Source organism: Hyla sarda, chromosome 3 (assembly GCF_029499605.1).
Source record: "Hyla sarda isolate aHylSar1 chromosome 3, aHylSar1.hap1, whole genome shotgun sequence".
In the NCBI taxonomy this organism is placed as follows: domain Eukaryota; kingdom Metazoa; phylum Chordata; class Amphibia; order Anura; family Hylidae; genus Hyla; species Hyla sarda.
The window spans coordinates 323,610,994-323,629,970 of NC_079191.1; the positions used below are offsets into that span (position 1 = coordinate 323,610,994).

An 18,977-nucleotide genomic window follows, 5' to 3' on the forward strand; every position below is an offset into this window, starting at 1 on the left:
GTTCACCTACTTGGCATGAGCGCTCCCATCTTGTATCTAACGTCATAGGAAAGCGTACACAGTGCGGGGCACACAGCCATAGCGGCAGGGCAGGTGTAGGAATCCTGGGTAAGGAGCGCCCCTAGTGGTCACATGAGCTGTAACTCTTCTAGAAATACCTCATTTGACATTTATTCTCAATTTTTTTTTGCCTTTTAATGGAGTTTTTTTCCTTCTTACTCGAATGCCACAACTATTGTGAGGTATAAAACAATACAAACAACGCTTCTCTGTTCCACATTTGTTGCATTTTTTTTTAAAGGTGCAGCATGCTTTAGGTAAGGCATTTTCTGGATTTTTTTCAGTAGGGTTTTAAAAAGGTTACAAAACTGTGATAGAAAAACCCCACAACAAACAAAAATACTCAGTCTGTGGAGGCGACCTTAGATTTATTGGACCTTGCGTGTCCTGAAAATCTGCATTACTGGACAGGTTTATCAGTGAAATTGTACTCCTACTGCATTGGACCTCCTAGGTAGAGATGCGCGAACTTACAGTAAATTCGTCACGAACTTCTCGGCTCGGCAGTTGATGACTTTTCCTGCGTAAATTAGTTCAGCCTTCAGGTGCTCCGGTGGGCTGGAAAAGGTGGATACAGTCCTAGGAAAGAGTCTCCTAGGAGTGTATCCACCTTTTCCAGCCCACCGGAGCACCTGAAAGCTGAAATAATTTACGCAGGATAAGTCATCAACTGCCGAGCCGAGAAGTTCATGACGAATTAAATTTACTGTAAGTTCGCTCATCTCTACTCCTAGGCCAAGTTCACACAGAGGAATTCCAACCTAGCTTAGCACTGGTATCACAGCGAGACACTAAAAATTCACTTTTAATGAATTCCAATAAAAACAAAACAATTCGTGTGATTAACCAATACCAAAAAAAAAATAAATAATAATGTTTAGTGAATATCTGATCAGTGCTATCATTGATCATTTTTTAACAAACTGTTTTTACTTGTCCAAGGGACTAAAGCTGAACACAATTTACTTGTCCCCCTAGAAAATCCACTTGTCTGGTGGATAAAATTTCAACCAAAATAGTCTGTAAATTAGGTCTTTATTAGTTTCTGCACTTTCATTTTTTCCTCCTCACCCTATAATAGCCATAACTCTTATTTTTCCATCTGCAGACCCATATGAGGCTTGTTTTTTGCAGGACCAATTATACTTTGTAATGACACCTTTCATTTTTCCATAACTTATGCTCTGAAACAAAAAAAAAATTTATATATATAAAATTTTTGAGTTGAAATTGAAAAAAAAAAAAAAAATGTAAATTTGAGGTTTTTCTTTTTTTTCCGCCATTCACCTTGTGGTCAAACTTACATATTATTTTCCAAAATCAAGAGATGAAGCGGAGCAACTCACCAGTATTGTAGTGCAGGGACTTTATTTCATATCAACATGAAAGCAGGATACAGACAGGGGAGCAGGATGGTGCATGCGGGGGTATTCAAGCCGAGCGACAGGCCGGTATCGCGACGAAGATACCGGCCTGTCGCTCAGCTTGAATACCCCCGCACGCACCATCCTGCTTTCATGTCCATATGAAATAAATGAAGTCCCTGCACTACAATTAGAGATGAGCGAACATACAGTAAATTCGATTCGTCACGAACTTCTCGGTTCGGCAGTTGATGACTTATCATGCGTAAATTAGTTCAGCCTTTAGGTGCTCCGATGGGCTGGAAAAGGTGGAAACATTCCTAGGAAAGAGTCCCCTAGGACTGTATCCACCTTTTCCAGCCCATGGGAGCACCTGAAAGCTGAACTCATTTATGCAGGAAAAGTCATCAACTGCCGAGCCAAGAAGTTCGTTACGAATCGAATTTACTGCAAGTTCGCTAATCTCTAACTACAATACTGGTGAGTTGCTCCGCTTCATCTCTTGATTTTGGAACTGTTTGCACTGTATCTATAGCGTGTCCAGCACCACACAGTTTTCAGATGTGACTTCATGTAACAGCGTATCTACACCGGTTAATCCCAAGATCCATATAGCAGTAGGCAGCTGGTGCCGGTTCCATACTTCTCCTCCACATTACATAGTTTGATACTTTAGGTTGGCCTGATTACACCAATAAGAAATTTGTTTATCCAAATGATCAGAAAAAGGCGGATCACTCAGCAGTCCGATGCTGTGCACTTTATTCAGAAAGTGATAACAATGACTATATACGGACAGATGGAAAGGCAGGGCAGGAGGTGTTGGGGTGCATGCACACCACGTTTCTGCTATCCAGTTCCCGTATACGGTTTTCCTTCAAAAACCGTGCTAAAACGTATTGAAAACCGGATGTATTGACTTAACATTGCAAACGCATCATACGGTTATGTCAGTTTGGCCACTTTAACCGTTGGGCCCGGTTTTTCAGCCGTGTTCCCAACCGGAGTATACAGCGTTTTTAGGTCCGGTTCACCAACCGTATCCTAACCCGATATGTTTATTAACATTGCAAGTCAATGAGAACCGGACTAAACCGTATGAGTGTACGGTTGCATCCGTTTTAATCCCTCCCTTTTTATTACTGCACATGCACAATGCAAGCCGAAAACACCACCCACCTTCTAGAATGTTCTTTCTGGAAAAACTTTATTTAAAAACAAGGCGAACATTGACAGACGTATACTTTTTTTAGGGTGAAAACAGATACAACCGGATTAAACCGTACATCACGATTCAAACCGTATACATTTTCAAACCGGATACAGGTTGATCTATGTGCACACTGTTTAATACGGTTGAGTCCGGTTTTTACAAAACACCTGATACGGGAACTGGATAGCAAAAACGTGGTGTGCATGCACCCTTAGAATGCTTCAGACGGGGCTTTGTAACACCTCCTGCCCTGCTGTTTCATCTATCCGTCGGTCTGGCTCTGCTTGCCCGATACAGGGTAAATCTATGAAAAATGTACCTGTCCGGTGCCCGAAACTACATGTCCTTGGCGTCAGCCGACAGGATTTCCAATCCCTGATAGGGTTGTGTGTAGTTTCTTTATTATTTACAAACTATTTTTTTTTCCTATTGGCAGTTTTTTAACATGTCAGCATGCTATAGTTGCAGTTTTTTGCCATTTTTCTTCCCATACACATCTATATATAGGTTGTTAAAAAAAAAATATATATATATATCAGAACAGGGAGTGCACATTGGACATGAGCATTGACAAGGGTGCCTAAGGATAGGGTCACCACTGGAAATGTGCCCTATAAAGCTGCTCCACATAGTTTAGTTCCAAGTAAGACAACTTTTTATTGGACACAGATCAATGGAATTTTTATGCAGTTTTCTATAGTCTGAAAACAAAATTTAGTTTTGGGTCATGTTTACCTTGTGTTTTTTGCTATATGCCTGGGGCATACCACAGCAAATCATAGAATTTAACAAGATGACTATTTAACCCCTTAAGGACCAGGCCAATTTTATTTTTGCATTTTCGTGTTTTCCTCCTCGCCTTCTAAAATCCGTAACGCTTTCATATTTCCATCTACAGACCCATATAAGGGCTTGTTTGTTGCGAGACCAATTGTACTTTGTAATGAAACCTCAGATTTTACCATAAAATGTACGGCGAACCCCCCAAAAAATTTTGAAAACCACAATTTTGCATATTTGGTAGGGTTTCGTTTTCACAATGTACAATTTACGGTAGAAATGACATGTGTTCTTTACTCTGTGGGTCAATACAATTAAAATGATATCCATGGCTAGATACTTTTATATTTTTGTACTGCTAAAAAAAAAAAATCTATAGCTTTTTGTACAAAATCAATAATCTAAAATCACCCTATTTTGACCACCTATAACTTTCATTTTTCTGTATATAGGGCGGTATGAGGGCTCATTTTTTGTGGCGTCATCTGAACTTTTTATCAATACCATATTTGCATATATAAAACTTTTTTCATTTTTTATGAATTTTTTTGGACTTATTTTTTACGTTTATGCCGTTCACTGTATGGGATCATTAACATTATATTTTGATAGTTCGGACATTTACACACGCGGCCATACCAAATATGTTTTTATTTTTTAAAAAATTATGCTTTTTGGGGGTAAAATGGGAAAAAACTGACAATTTTTATTGGAGGAGGGGATTTTTCACTTTTTTTTACTTTTTATTTTCAAATTTTTCAACTTTTTATGTCCCCATAGGGGACTATCCATAGCAATCCTTTGATTGCTAATACTGTTCAGTGCTATGTATAGGACATAGCACAGATCAGTATTATTGGTGATCTTCTGCTCTGCTCGATCTCAGACCAGAGCAGGAGACGCCAGGAGACGGCCGGAGCCAGGTGAGGGGACCTCTGGCCTCTGGCCGCCATTACAGACGATCGGATCGCCGCGGCAGCGTTGCGGGCGATCCAATGATCTATTTTATTATGCGCATTGCTGCAGATGCCGTGATCTGTACAGATCACGTCATCTGAGGGGTTAATAGCGAACATCCGCACGATGGCAGATGTCGGCCATTAACGGCGGGTCCCTGGCTGCTATCATAACCTGCTGTGTATGACACGAGCACCGCTCCGATGCTCGCGGACATACACATAACGTAGATGTCCTGGTGCGGGAAGTACCGCCAAACCAGGACGTACATTTACGTCCATGGTCATTGTTATTTTTATTTTTTTATTTTTATTAAACTGGTGCCAGAAAGTTAAACAGATTTATAAATTACTTCTTTAAAAAAAAATAAAAAATCTGAATCCTTCTAATACTTTATTAACTACTGAATACTACAAAGGAAATTATTTTCTTTTTGGAACACAGAGCTCTGTGCTGACATCTCTGTCCATAGTAGGAGAAAATCCCCATAGGAAACATATGCTGCTCTGGACAGAGATGTCAGCAGAGAGCACTGTGTTCCAAAAAGAAAAGAATTTCCTCTGTAGTATTCAACAGCTAATAAGTACTGGAAGGATTAAGATTTTTTTTAATAGAAGTCATTTACAAATCTGTTTAACTTTCTGGCACCTGTTGATTTAAAAAAAAAAAAAAAGTTTTCCACCATAGTACCCCTTTAACCCCTTAAGGACCGGGGTTTTTTCTGTTTTTGCATTTTCGTTTTTTGCTCCTTGCCTTTAAAAAATCATAACTTTCAATTTTGCACCTAAAAATCCATATGATTGCTTATTTTTTGCGCCACCAATTCTACTTTGTAATGACGTCAGTCATTTTGCCCAAAAATCTACCGTGAAACGGAAAAAAAAATCATTGTGCGACAAAATTTAAAAAAAAACACTGTTTTGTAACTTTTGGGGGCTTCCGTTTCTACGTAGTACATTTTTCGGTAAAAATGACACCTTATCTTTAATTCTGTAGGTCCATACGGTTAAAATGATACCCTACTTATATAGATTTGATTTTGTCGGACTTCTGGAAAAAAAAACTACATGCAGGAAAATTAATACGTTTAAAATTGTCATCTTCTGACCCCTATAACTTTTTTATTTTTCCGTGTATGGGGCGGTATGAGGGCTCATTTTTTGTGCCGTCATCTGAAGTTTTTAACGGTACCATTTTTGCATTGATAGGACTTATTGATCGCTTTTTATTCATTTTTAAATGATATAAAAAGTGACCAAAAATGCACTATTTCGGACTTTGGAATTTTTTTGCGCGCACGCCATTGACCGAGCGGTTTAATTAATGATCTATTTTTATAATTCGGACATTTCCGCATGCGGTGATACCATATATGTTTATTTTTATTTACACTTTTTTTATTGGAAAAGGGGGGTGATTCAAACTTTTAATAGGGGAGGAGGTAAATGATCTTTATTATAGGGACCTATAACACTGCACACACTGATCATCATTGATCACTGGTTTCTCATAAGAAACCAGTGATCAACGATTCTGTCGCATGACTGCTCATGCCTGGATCTCAGGCACTGAGCAGTCATTCGGCGATCAGACAGCGAGGAGGCGATTAGCCGCGGCTATCCCGAACAGCCCGACTGAGCTAGCCGGCCACTTTCGGTTTCGCTTTCGCTTTTAGCCGCGATCAGCGCTGCGCGCTATTAGAGGCGGGTCCCGGCTTCACTATGACGCCGGGCCCACCGTAATACGACGCGGGGTTACTGTGTAACCCCGCGTTATATCAGGAGAGCAGGACCAAGGGCATACCTGTACGCCCTTGGTCCTTAAGGGGTTAAGCCACTGTATGTTTTATTCGTAAGACAAAAACTATGTGCAAAACATATTTGGATCCTCTAAATTCAACAGATACCAGCTATAGAGCCCCCTCCCCCTGACTATGCTGTGGGTACACCACAGTATACAGTGAAATATCTTTAACAGTATATGCCAAATGGATATATACTAGTATATGATAACCTGCTTGAAAAGTTATATACCAAAGTCATGATTCGTTGGGGTTTAGATGATGAAAGTCCCACTGAACACTGCGACAAAAAAAGCAGAAGTGATGAGATGGGATAAAGCTACAATAGCAAGCATAACCTTAAGTAGAAGTACAGTGTTGGGCAGTATAGTCCAATGTATACAAGGAGAAGGTACCAGAGTACTACCACCTCCTCCAGACAGCTGGAGACCTAAATAACCCCTATAAAATGCGCCTATATTTTCACAAGTCATAGTGATTAAAGTTATCCTCTTAGAGAAGCCCCCACTGGTTGTAAAACAAAAAAGGTTCAGCTAGCTGCAGTACCCCTTCATTCTTGATCTGCTCATCTGTCCTACGAGATCAGAACAAGCGGTGTACTGACCTGCTATGGATCCATACACCACACAGCCTTCAGAGGTGAGCCAAGCACAGTGCTCAGCTGAGTGGTCTCCCTCTTTCTTTAAGAAGTCAGGGAGGTCTCTGCACCACACCGATCAAGACCTCTGATCTTTCACTATTTTCTAATCTCATGAATCCTTTTCAGGGTCAGGAGTACCTAATATGTTGTACTTAAATGAGCACTGTCAGATACAAAAACTTTTGATATGTTGTAAAGCATGGAAAACCAATATGTTTTGCAGTTGCTTTCATTAGAACATTTTCAGTATTTCATACTGAAAAAGCCAGTCAAACAACTGCCCCCCTCCTGCTATGACACCTACTAGTCCTGCTGTGTCCATGCGTCATCACCTATGTCATGGACACACTTCCTTGATTGACAGCTGTGAGCGCAGGGCTCAGAGCTGAAGGAAAAATCCTCCCATTGTCAGCTTGTGTCCCGCTACTGTCAGTGAGGACAAGCTGGGAGTTGTAGTTTTGCTAATGCTAGGGTAGATGTGAGCAGACAGCATACTGAGGGAGGGGGCGGAGACCTGCACAGTGAGGCTACGCCCCCTCCATTTGAGAGGAATTCTGACTAGTGAGCTAAATTAAAAGTGTAATAAAAAAAAGGTGCTAGACACATAAAAATTAGATGTACATGGTCAGGATTAGGTACTGAGTGATAGATCCAACAATAAAACTTTTTTTTATATGACGGGTATACTTTAAGGGGAATTGAAGGATGTTTGCTATCAGTGACTATGTGGATAGTTATCAACACCGTACAAAACAGCTCAAATGTGAATTTTTTTTACATCTTTCGGTTGCTCAAAAATTTGCGACTTCTGTCATCAACACACTCCCCACAAATGCTCTTTAAAACACCTTACTTTTAAATAAATATCTTCGCATTTATAAACTTCAGCTGTGATCGAACTCCAGACTAAGCAATCACTGTACAGATAATCTATACATTTTTATCAAATAGTCGAATGTACACAAACCATAAACACAAACAGTCATAACAGAATATACACATGGAGGAATTTATCTAGAGCAGGGGTACTCAACTGGCAGCCGCTAGTCATGCGGACCACCCGCCAACTTTCCCCTCATTCATTTTTATAGGCAAGGCCAGACTGGCCACACTTTTTTTCAATGCTGGCCCTCTTTGGCCAGTCCCCGGCCCCAAGTAAAGTGAGCTGGGGCAAAGTTGCTGCCGCTTTAAGACATCCGCACATATGCACGCCTGACATCACGGATGCGTCCCTGCCCTGGCTGCTACATCGCAGAAGGAGATCCCACCGCCTCCAAGAGCTGCAGCTTCTACAAGGTGCGGTCACTAGGGAGGTGTACAGAGGGGTAGGCTGGTTTCGGCTGGGGATGAAATGTGTAGTTTAGGATGACAGAGGGTGGGGGGCACTGTAGAAACACTATTCAGGTCTGTGGGCGTGTGGAGGATGACGGGGGGGGGAGCACTGTAGGAGTGTGGAGGATGACGAAGGGGGGGGGGGGAGAGCACTGTAGGAGTGTGGAGGATGACGGGGGGGGGAGCACTGTAGGAGTGTGGAGGATGACGGGGGGGGGGAGCACTGTAGGAGTGTGGAGGATGACGGGGGGGGGAGCACTGTAGGAGTGTGGAGGATGACGGGGGGGGGAGCACTGTAGGAGTGTGGAGGATGACGGGGGGGGGGAGCACTGTAGGAGTGTGGAGGATGACGGGGGGGAGCACTGTAGGAGTGTGGAGGATGACGGGGGGGAGCACTGTAGGAGTGTGGAGGATGACGGGGGGGGGGAGCACTGTAGGAGTGTGGAGGATGACGGGGGGGGGAGCACTGTAGGAGTGTGGAGGATGACGAAGGGGGGGGGAGAGCACTGTAGGAGTGTGGAGGATGACGGGGGGGGGGGAGCACTGTAGGAGTGTGGAGGATGACGGGGGGGGAGCACTGTAGGAGTGTGGAGGATGACGGGGGGGGGAGCACTGTAGGAGTGTGGAGGATGACGGGGGGGGAGCACTGTAGGAGTGTGGAGGATGACGGGGGGGAGCACTGTAGGAGTGTGGAGGATGACGGGGGGGGGGGGAGCACTGTAGGAGTGTGGAGGATGACGGGGGGGAGCACTGTAGGAGTGTGGAGGATGACGGGGGGGGGAGCACTGTAGGAGTGTGGAGGATGACGGGGGGGGGGAGCACTGTAGGAGTGTGGAGGATGACGGGGGGGGGGAGCACTGTAGGAGTGTGGAGGATGACGGGGGGGGGGGGAGCACTGTAGGAGTGTGGAGGATGACGGGGGGGGGGGAGCACTGTAGGAGTGTGGAGGATGACGGGGGGGGGAGCACTGTAGGAGTGTGGAGGATGACGGGGGGGGAGCACTGTAGGAGTGTGGAGGATGACGGGGGGGGAGCACTGTAGGAGTGTGGAGGATGACGGGGGGGGGGAGCACTGTAGGAGTGTGGAGGATGACGGGGGGGGAGCACTGTAGGAGTGTGGAGGATGACGGGGGGGGGAGCACTGTAGGAGTGTGGAGGATGACGGGGGGGGAGCACTGTAGGAGTGTGGAGGATGACTGGGGGGGGAGCACTGTAGGAGTGTGGAGGATGACTGGGGGGGGAGCACTGTAGGAGTGTGGAGGATGACGGGGGGGGAGCACTGTAGGAGTGTGGAGGATGACGGGGGGGGAGCACTGTAGGAGTGTGGAGGATGACGGGGGGGAGCACTGTAGGAGTGTGGAGGATGACGGGGGGGGAGCACTGTAGGAGTGTGGAGGATGACAGGGGGGAGAGCACTGTAGGAGTGTGGAGGATGACGGGGGGGAGAGCACTGTAGGAGTGTGGAGGATGACGGGGGGGAGCACTGTCTGAGTGTGGAGGATGACGGGGGGGGAGCACTGTCGGAGTGTGGAGGATGACGGGGGGAGCACTGTCGGAGTGTGGAGGATGACGGGGGGAGCACTGTCGGAGTGTGGAGGATGACGGGGGGAGCACTGTCGGAGTGTGGAGGATGACGGGGGGAGCACTGTCGGAGTGTGGAGGATGACGGGGGGGGAGCACTGTAGGAGTGTGGAGGATGACGGGGGGGGGAGCACTGTAGGAGTGTGGAGGATGACGGGGGGGGGAGCACTGTAGGAGTGTGGAGGATGACGGGGGGGGGAGCACTGTAGGAGTGTGGAGGATGACGGGGGGGGGTGAGCACTGTAGGAGTGTGGAGGATGACGGGGGGGGAGCACTGTAGGAGTGTGGAGGATGACGGGGGGGGAGCACTGTAGGAGTGTGGAGGATGACGGGGGGAGAGCACTGTAGGAGTGTGGAGGATGACGGGGGGAGAGCACTGTAGGAGTGTGGAGGATGACGGGGGGGAGAGCACTGTAGGAGTGTGGAGGATGACGGGGGGGAGCACTGTAGGAGTGTGGAGAATGACGGGGGGGAGAGCACTGTAGGAGTGTGGAGGATGACGGGGGGGGAGCACTGTAGGAGTGTGGAGGATGACGGGGGGGGGAGCACTGTAGGAGTGTGGAGGATGACGGGGGGGGGAGCACTGTAGGAGTGTGGAGGATGACGGGGGGGGGAGCACTGTAGGAGTGTGGAGGATGACGGGGGGGGAGCACTGTAGGAGTGTGGAGGATGACGGGGGGGGAGCACTGTAGGAGTGTGGAGGATGACGGGGGGGAGCACTGTAGGAGTGTGGAGGATGACGGGGGGAGCACTGTAGGAGTGTGGAGGATGACGGGGGGGAGCACTGTAGGAGTGTGGAGGATGACGGGGGGGGAGCACTGTAGGAGTGTGGAGGATGACGGGGGGGGGGAGCACAGTAGGAGTGTGGAGGATGACGGGGGGGGGAGCACAGTAGGAGTGTGGAGGATGACGGGGGGGAGCACAGTAGGAGTGTGGAGGATGACGGGGGGGAGCACAGTAGGAGTGTGGAGGATGACGGGGGGGAGCACTGTAGGAGTGTGGAGGATGACGGGGGGGAGCACTGTAGGAGTGTGGAGGATGACGGGGGGGGGGGAGCACAGTAGGAGTGTGGAGGATGACGGGGGGGGAGCACAGTAGGAGTGTGGAGGATGACGGGGGGAGCACTGTAGGAGTGTGGAGGATGACTGGGGAGCACAGTAGGAGTGTGGAGGATGACGGGGGGGGAGCACTGTAGGAGTGTGGAGGATGACGGGGGGAGCACAGTAGGAGTGTGGAGGATGACGGTGGAGCACAGTAGGAGTGTGGAGAAGAGGGGTCTAAAGGAGGACTTAGAGGTCTGGGGGGGGACTTAGTGCTTGTCTACACTGCAGAAATCCCACCTGTAAAATTATGCTGCAGAATTTCACTTGCAGCAGAGTCCCATTGTTTTCAATGGGATTCTGCTTCTCTGTGCAGAATCTATAGTCCGTTATGAATAACAGACGTTATTTTGTGACGGAAGATAGTAACAGGAGAAATAGTGCATGAACCATTTCTTCCGTTCATTCTCCCATCACAAAATAACGTCCCTTATTAATAACGGACTATAACGGATTAAAACGGATAATGTAAAAATCCCATAGACTATAATGGGATCTTCTAAAGGACGTATTGGGATTTTCTAACGGACGTTTAATGGCCGATTTTCAGGGTTTTCATAACGGAACTTTAAACCGGATGAATTTTATAGTGTGAAAGCAGCCTTACATGTTGGTAGGCAGCCCTTTATTATTTATGTTTATCCTAGGTGAATGCTGCTAACCCCTTCATGACTACCTCCATGGCTTTGTACCTTTCTATCTAATGACATCATCATGGACATCCCCCCTTTCTTCTGTTTGTGCTATTGAGCCGTGCCTGAGCACACGTTTATTTGTGTGTATTTTTGTATCCTATTTTGCTTTTCTTCCTGTTTGTTTTTAATAAATAAAGTTTACTATTAATTCACAATTACCTATATCCTGTGGTTTATTTTTGGTGGTAATAAATATACCAGGAATATAGCATGTGGCAGTAATATACCAGGAGGCACAGCGTGCGGCAGCAATATACCAGGGGCACGGTCATATATATATTATATATATGCTCGGACCTTTATCAATGGCAGACCTGGATAAGCAGACCCTCACAAAAAATAGTTGAGTACCCCTGATCTAGAGTGTAGGTGAACGCCTTTTTACCCCTTTAATTTTTGTGGTGGAAACTGTGTATGTGCACCAAATGCATTACATAGTGCAGGGCATGTGATAAATATGGTGCTTGTACATATTTTTTTACTTAAAAAGGGGTACTCCACTGGAAAATATTTTCTTTTAAATCAACTGGTGCCAGTAAGTTAAACAGATTTGTAAATGACTTCTATTAAAAATCTTATTTCTTCCAGTACTTATCAGCTGCTGTATAATCTATTTCTATTTGAATTTCCTTTGTCTGACCACAGTGCTCTCTGCTGACACCTCTGTCCATGTCAGCAACTGTCCAGAGCAGGATAGGTTTGCTATGGGGACTTGCTCCTACTCTGGACAGTTCCTAAAATGGACAGAGGTGTCAGCAGAGAGCACTGTGGTCAGACAGAAAGGAAATTAAAAAAGAAAAAAAACAGTTTAACTTTCTGGCACCAGTTGATTTAAGAGAAAATGTTTTCCAGTGGAGCACCCCTTTAAGTACGCCACTTTGCATGGGGCCTCCTCTGCGACTTCTTAACCTACGCGCCAAAATGTGAAGAAAAAAAAATTGGTATTCAAAGTCAATTTTGTAAGCCACGTCCGAGCTGGTGTAGATGTGCGACAAACTGAGGACGTTGCAACAAATTCCACATGATTAATTCCTAACCACTGCAAAAAGTTAACCGGACTATGGCATAGCTACACAACTTTAGAAAAAGCTATAAAAAGTCTCTTAACAGCAACTGAGAAATTGGGCGACAAATTAACACCACAAAAACAGGGCAAAACTAATGATAAATTTAAACCCAGTGGGCCGTCTAATATTAGTAATACCTAGGCAGTGAAACAACAGAGCAACAGAGCAGGAAACCTACAACATGGGGTTATTTCTCGTAGGAGTGTTGAACGCTCATGAAGACAACTCTTTAATGCAGGGGTCTCAAACTCAAATTGTCTGGGGGCCACTGGAGGTAGCGGCTGGGTGAGGTTGGGCCGCATGTGCCCCTCACATATAATGCCCCCACCATGCGCCCCTCACATATAATGCCCCCACCAGGCGCCCCTCACATATAATGCCCCCACCATGTGCCCCTCACATATAATGCCCCCATCATGTGCCCCTCACATATAATGCCCCCATCATGTGCCCCTCACATATAATGCCCCCACCAACACCCCCACCAGCAGTAGCATCCCCATCGTCCACCAGCAACACGCCACGCTACCCCCCCCCCCCCATTCCCCCTAACCCCCTGTGGTATTAGCATGAGCTGACAGATTATGGGGGTGCTACTGCTGTATGAGCCAGAATTGATTCACCCTGTAGGACATCGTGCTTGCATTACACTGACAACCATTCATCTGGATACCATGTTATACTATATAGCAGAGGAAATGCCTGGCTGCTTGATGCTTTTATAAACCTTTCATGAGATAAACCCCAGTGACAGCAGCCTTCTCCCTTTTCTTTATTATCACCAGTAAGGCTATGTTCACACAACAGAATTTCTGCATTTATAGCCAATTCACTTCAATGGAATTCCAGCAGCTGTGAAATTCTGCTGTGTGAATGGGACAGCGGGATCCCATTCTGGTATGTGAACATAGCCTGATGGAAGCAATTCATGGGAATACACACAGTTGCCATTTTTTGCAGTAGTATTCTCACAAAAGTACCGTATGTTTCCTTCTCTTTAAGGAGTCTACAACACAATGGGGGAGACTTATCACAACCCGTCCACAGGAAGTGTTGCCGAGTTGCCCATAGCAACCAATCAGATCACTAATTTTTCACAGGCCTTTTTAAAAATGAAAGAAGCGATCTGATTGGTTGCTATGGGCAACTCAGCAACTTTTCCTCTGGACAGGGTTTGAGAAATCTTTCCCAATGCATATACTGTAACAATCCATCACTCCACATACTTGATAAGAAAGGACATTGTGCAAGAGGACTATACTCCCGGGGTGGGGGGGGGGGGGGGGGGGAGGGGGTTCCTGTCCGTTCAGACATACATAACACCCCTGCCAGCACTTTTATGCAAAACAGAATTAGAGATATCAGACGTGATACCTTTTTCTGATCACCAGTTACGCAAGTCAATGAAAACAGAAAAAACCGACAGGAACAGCGTGTTGCTGACTACAGAGATGAGCGAAGTTACAGTAAATTTGATTCGTCACGAACTTCTCTGCTCGGCAGTTGATGACTTTTCCTGCATAAATTAGTTCAGCTTTGAGGTGCTCCGGTGGGCTGGAAAAGGTAGATACAGTCCTAGGAGACTCTTCAGCCCACCGGAGCACCTGAAAGCTGAACTCATTTATGCAGGATAAAGTCAGCAAACGCCGAGCCGAGAAGTTTGTGACGAATCGAATTACTGCAACTTCGCTCATCTCTAATACATATCAAAAAAAGCTAATAAAAAGTCATCCTTCCTGACTGCTGCAGTCAATGCTCTCATCATTCAGTAGACAGTGACTTGACTACAGTGGTCCCTCAAGTTACAATATTAATTGGTTCCAGGACGACCATTGTATGTTGAAACCATTGTATGTTGAGACCATAACTCTATGGAAACCTGGTAATTGGTTCTGAAGGCACCAAAATGTCATCAAAAATAGGAAAAAGTGAAGATTAAAGATAAATAAGTAGATAACTAATACAGATGAAGCAAATCCTTACATATAAAAGTAATAAAGATCTGCTGGGAGCTGCAAATCACTTTCTAGTTCAGTGTTTCCCAACCAGGGTGTCTCCAGATGTTGCAAAACCAACTCCAGCATGCCCGGACAGCCTTCAGCTGTCCGGGCATGCTGGGAGTTGTAGTTTTGTAACAGCTGGAGGCACCCTGCTTGGGAAACACTGGTCTATATAGAGGACAGGAGCTTCTTCAGGGTCCTGTACAGAACATGCAACGTCCTAAAAATGTAAAATGGAGCCGCCCTCACCTGGTGTCCAAAAGGAGCAGCTAACCCTGGCAGAGGTAAACAGTACAGAACATGTAATACCTCCCTATACTGTAGGGGGCGCTACCAGACACCAGTCAGTGCATACACTTTAGGAATACACAGGTTTTACCAGTGAAATATCCATTCTGATTGGTCGGTTCTTCCAGCCATTGACACATTTTGCAGATTCCATAGCATTGTATGTTGAGTCTGGTTTCAAGTTACAATGGTCCAGAAAAGACCATTGTATGTTGAAACTATTGTATGTTGAGGCCATTGTAAGTTGAGGGATCACTGTACATGAACTCTATGTTAAGATCAGGAACTATGCTGGAAAATGATATCTAAAGGCTGAACATTTCTACTGGGACTATCGTAGTATGATCCAGCTAGAGGTCATCCAATCATACAGGGCGAAGACCTATGAAGAATCACTCGCCACTTACATTTACTATAACTTGTGATATAAGACGCACACCGGCATCAAGACGCACACCGGCATCAAGACGCACACCGGCATCAAGACGCACACCGGCATCAAGACGCACACCGGCATCAAGACGCACACCGGCATTAGTGATGAGCGAACTTACAGTAAATTCAATTCGTCACGAACTTCTCGGCTCGTCGGTTGATGACTTTTCCTGCATAAATTAGTTCAGCTTTCCGGTGCTTCGGTGGGCTGGAAAAGGTGTATACAGTCCTAGGAGACCCTTTCCTAGGAATGTATCCACCTTTTCCAGCCTACCGGAGCACCTGAAAGCTGAACTAATTTATGCTGGATAAGCCATCAACTGCCGAGACGAGAAGTTCGTGACGAATTGAATTTACTGTAAGTTCGCTCATCTCTAACCAGCATCAAGACACAACCTCAACAGCATGCTTTGTCCAAACGTGTAAAACAGCTGCGTGAATATTTTATCCCGGTCATATATATTAGCATATTATAGCTACTTAGGGTGAAATGATTCACAGTGCAGGAGACAGAACTCCCCGCATGAAAGTGGTTTTCACAATATTACATTTGCTATATCATATACAAATCAGACCGTGCCATAGTGTTTAGTCATTTGTGGAGCTGGAATTGCCTCATGCATTATATCGAACTAACGCTTCTATTTCATTAGTCAGCAAGTAAATGCAAGTAAACAAAAGACATAGGGGGAGACTTATCAAAACCTGTGCAGAGGAAGAGCGGTGCAGTGGCCCATAGCAACCAATCAGATTGCTTCTTTCATTTTCCACAGGCCTCTAAAGAGGCCTGTGGAAAATGAAAGAAGCAATCTGATTGGTTGCTATGGGCAACTGCACCGCTCTTCCTCTGCACAGGTTTTGATAAACCTCTCCCATAGAGATCAATAAGATTCCCGGTTACTTCATGTGTACCGAAATACTGACTCTCTGCACCCAAATGTCACACACTTCACCCACATCTTTGACCAAAAAAAAACGAAAAAAAAAAAAACTTCACCCAGTAGGCAGATTACATGTTTATTTTATTTATTTTTACGCTCCATTGTTTTCAAAAAGCATATTATATATATCTATTTTTTATTTAATTTAATTTTTTTTTTTTTTTGCGTATTTAGGGTCTATTCACACGTACAGTATTCTGTGCAGATTTGATGTTTATATTTTATTTATTTTTACGCACCATTGTAATCAAAAGTTTTTTTATGTATATATATATATATATATATATATATATATATATATATATATGCGTTTTGTAGGGTCTATTCACACGTACAGTATTGATGCGCAGGATTTTCTGCTGCAGATTTCAATGTAAACTGATTGGCTTGAAATCTCGCACACCAAATCTGCGCAGAATAATGTAATGTGAATGTGACCCTAAATACGCAAAAAATATATAAAAAAAAATCTTTTGAAGACAATGGTGCGTAAAAATAAATAAAGAAAATATAAACATCAAATCTGCGCACAATACTGTATGTGCGAATAGACCCTTAAGTATTTTCTAACTATAACTGAATGTGCATATTTGTTTGTGCCAGGTTGCACTTTTAGTGTTTTGGCACAGGTGGCACTGTCTTCGTACTCCGTGGTGCCCGTCTTTGTGCTTGCTAAAAATTGAACAGTGTTCCGTGTTGGTGCCGATAACTACTATTATTTGCACATGGCTGGTTCTGGAGAAATGATTCACAATGTACTGTGGCGGGTTCTGGAAGCTTCTATTGGCGGCTTTACAGTTTTATACCGTTTTGTACAGTAACGTTTAGTTACATTTTAGAATGATTCTAGCATATACATGCGCTCCTGCGACAGATTATAAACATGACAATGGTAAAAAGCGAGAGAGCAACTACACTAGGCCAGAAATACAATGTTAAATCTCCATGATACTGGGAAAATCCCTGCTGCACTATCATACAGTAAGTGAAACATGTCGGGGGAGATTTATCAAAACTTGTCCAGAGGATAAGTTGCCCATAGCAACCAATTATATTGATTCTTTCATTTTCAACAAGGCCTCTGCAAAATGAAAGAAGCAATCTGATTGGTTGCTATAGGCAACTGGGCAACTTTTCCTTTGCAGTTTTTGATACATTTCCCCCTATATTCTTATAAAGTGCGTATGAAGTTCTAAGACTATAACATGTAAAAACATCTAAAAATAGAAGAGTATAAACAGCACCTTGGCCATCAGACACTTACAGGACATGCAGGGAACCCGATCTAGAACCAATACATAATGTACATACCCTTGGAGCCACTTACAAATCACATACGGATGAGAGACTTACTGTCGTGACAAATCAGGACATGATACTAGAAAAACATCCTAAACCGGTGTTCTAGATCGGAATCTGCCTGCATTCTCACATCTATGGTGGAGTCACAGGCTGGAGACAGGACCCAGCAGAACTCTACAGCAGTGTTTCCCAACCAGGGTGCCTCCAGTTGTTGCAAAACTACAACTCCCAGCATGCCCGGACAGCCTTCGGCTGTCCGGGCATGCTGGGAGTTGTAGTTTTGCAACAGTTGGAGGCACCCTGATTGGGAAACACTGCTGTAGAGCACTGAACCAAGGTGCAATGAGATGGGATTTCCATCTAACCAAAGGGAAACCTAGAAAGCACACTAACGCACCGATCACCATCGGGCACCGATCAGACAGGGTGTAGATTCCGCACAGACATGACGTGCAGGGTCTATGCCCCATGCTCACTGTGCGGCACATAGCGGATCTCCTCCCCGGGCTCTGCGCATCACTGATCAGAGCCAACTGCCACACGACACATGTCACAGCTCAGCGGGGCTTCAAGTCACTGACTCGATGGCACAGGACCTACCCACCTGCGGTTGTGACCTACACGATCCCCATCTCCTCCCACGATGAGTCCAGTGTTTACACCAATAACACGTGACCAGACTGGACCAGGGCAGGGGTCAACGCCGTGCATAGCAGTGATATGGCGCCGGGGCACTTACCTGCACATCGCACGCTCCGCCGCAGCCCGCGCCATTCTCTCTCCTGGATGAATACTAAACGCTGAGCCGTCACTCACCGAGCACCTCTAGTGACCTCCGGCGGCCGCGCGCACCTTCTTCAGCTGGTAGGCGGGGCGAACTCCGCCGGACCTCCCAGCCAATCACAGGAGCGCCGGGCGGCAGACTTAGCAGCGCGTTGTCTGATTGGTGCGCTCTCTTCCTCCTGACAGGAGCTGGGCGGGGCCTGGCAGGATGCCAGTGTGAGGTGGGTTTTGGGGGCAGGTTGAGGGGGGGGCAGGCTTGCACGCGTGATGCGCACGATTATACTGCACGGTGTGAGCTCCTCACACTGTATATTGGTGTATACACTGTGTATATCAGTGAGAAGGAGCACGATCTCATTACTTCCATATTATTCACTTTTGTTTTATAAACTTGGGAAACTTTGCCGTAATTCCTTTGCCCAGGCTGGCATCGGATGGGCACCAGTCAGGGCTGGACAGTACCGGTCCTCAGGCAGGAGAACAAAGCACTCTATGTATTGTAGGACACATCTCTATTCGGAAAGGTTTCCTAACCAGGGTGCCTCCAGCTGTTGCAAAACTACAATTTCCAGCATACCCGGACAGCAAGCTGGGAGTTGTAGTTTTGCAACAGCTGGAGGCACCCTGGTTAGGAAACAC

The 18,977-nt window shown here is 45.5% G+C and overlaps 1 protein-coding gene across 5 annotated transcripts in view; it reads right to left on the minus strand.

The window, feature by feature from the left end:
• The window catches only part of BCL2L11 (BCL2 like 11), a 64,884-nt gene extending 46,463 nt beyond the window's left edge, over window positions 1-18,421 (minus strand). The window contains exon 1 of one of the 5 annotated variants that reach the window (XM_056567217.1): window positions 17,953-18,094. The gene's annotated coding sequence lies outside the window, so the exon portion shown is untranslated. Of the gene's footprint in view, window positions 1-10; window positions 432-6,407; window positions 6,432-17,952; window positions 18,095-18,159 lie in introns of those variants that run through there. The other 4 variants (XM_056567219.1, XM_056567218.1, XM_056567215.1 and 1 more) reach the window with 4 other exon arrangements.
• Between the last annotated feature and the right edge of the window lie 556 nt (window positions 18,422-18,977).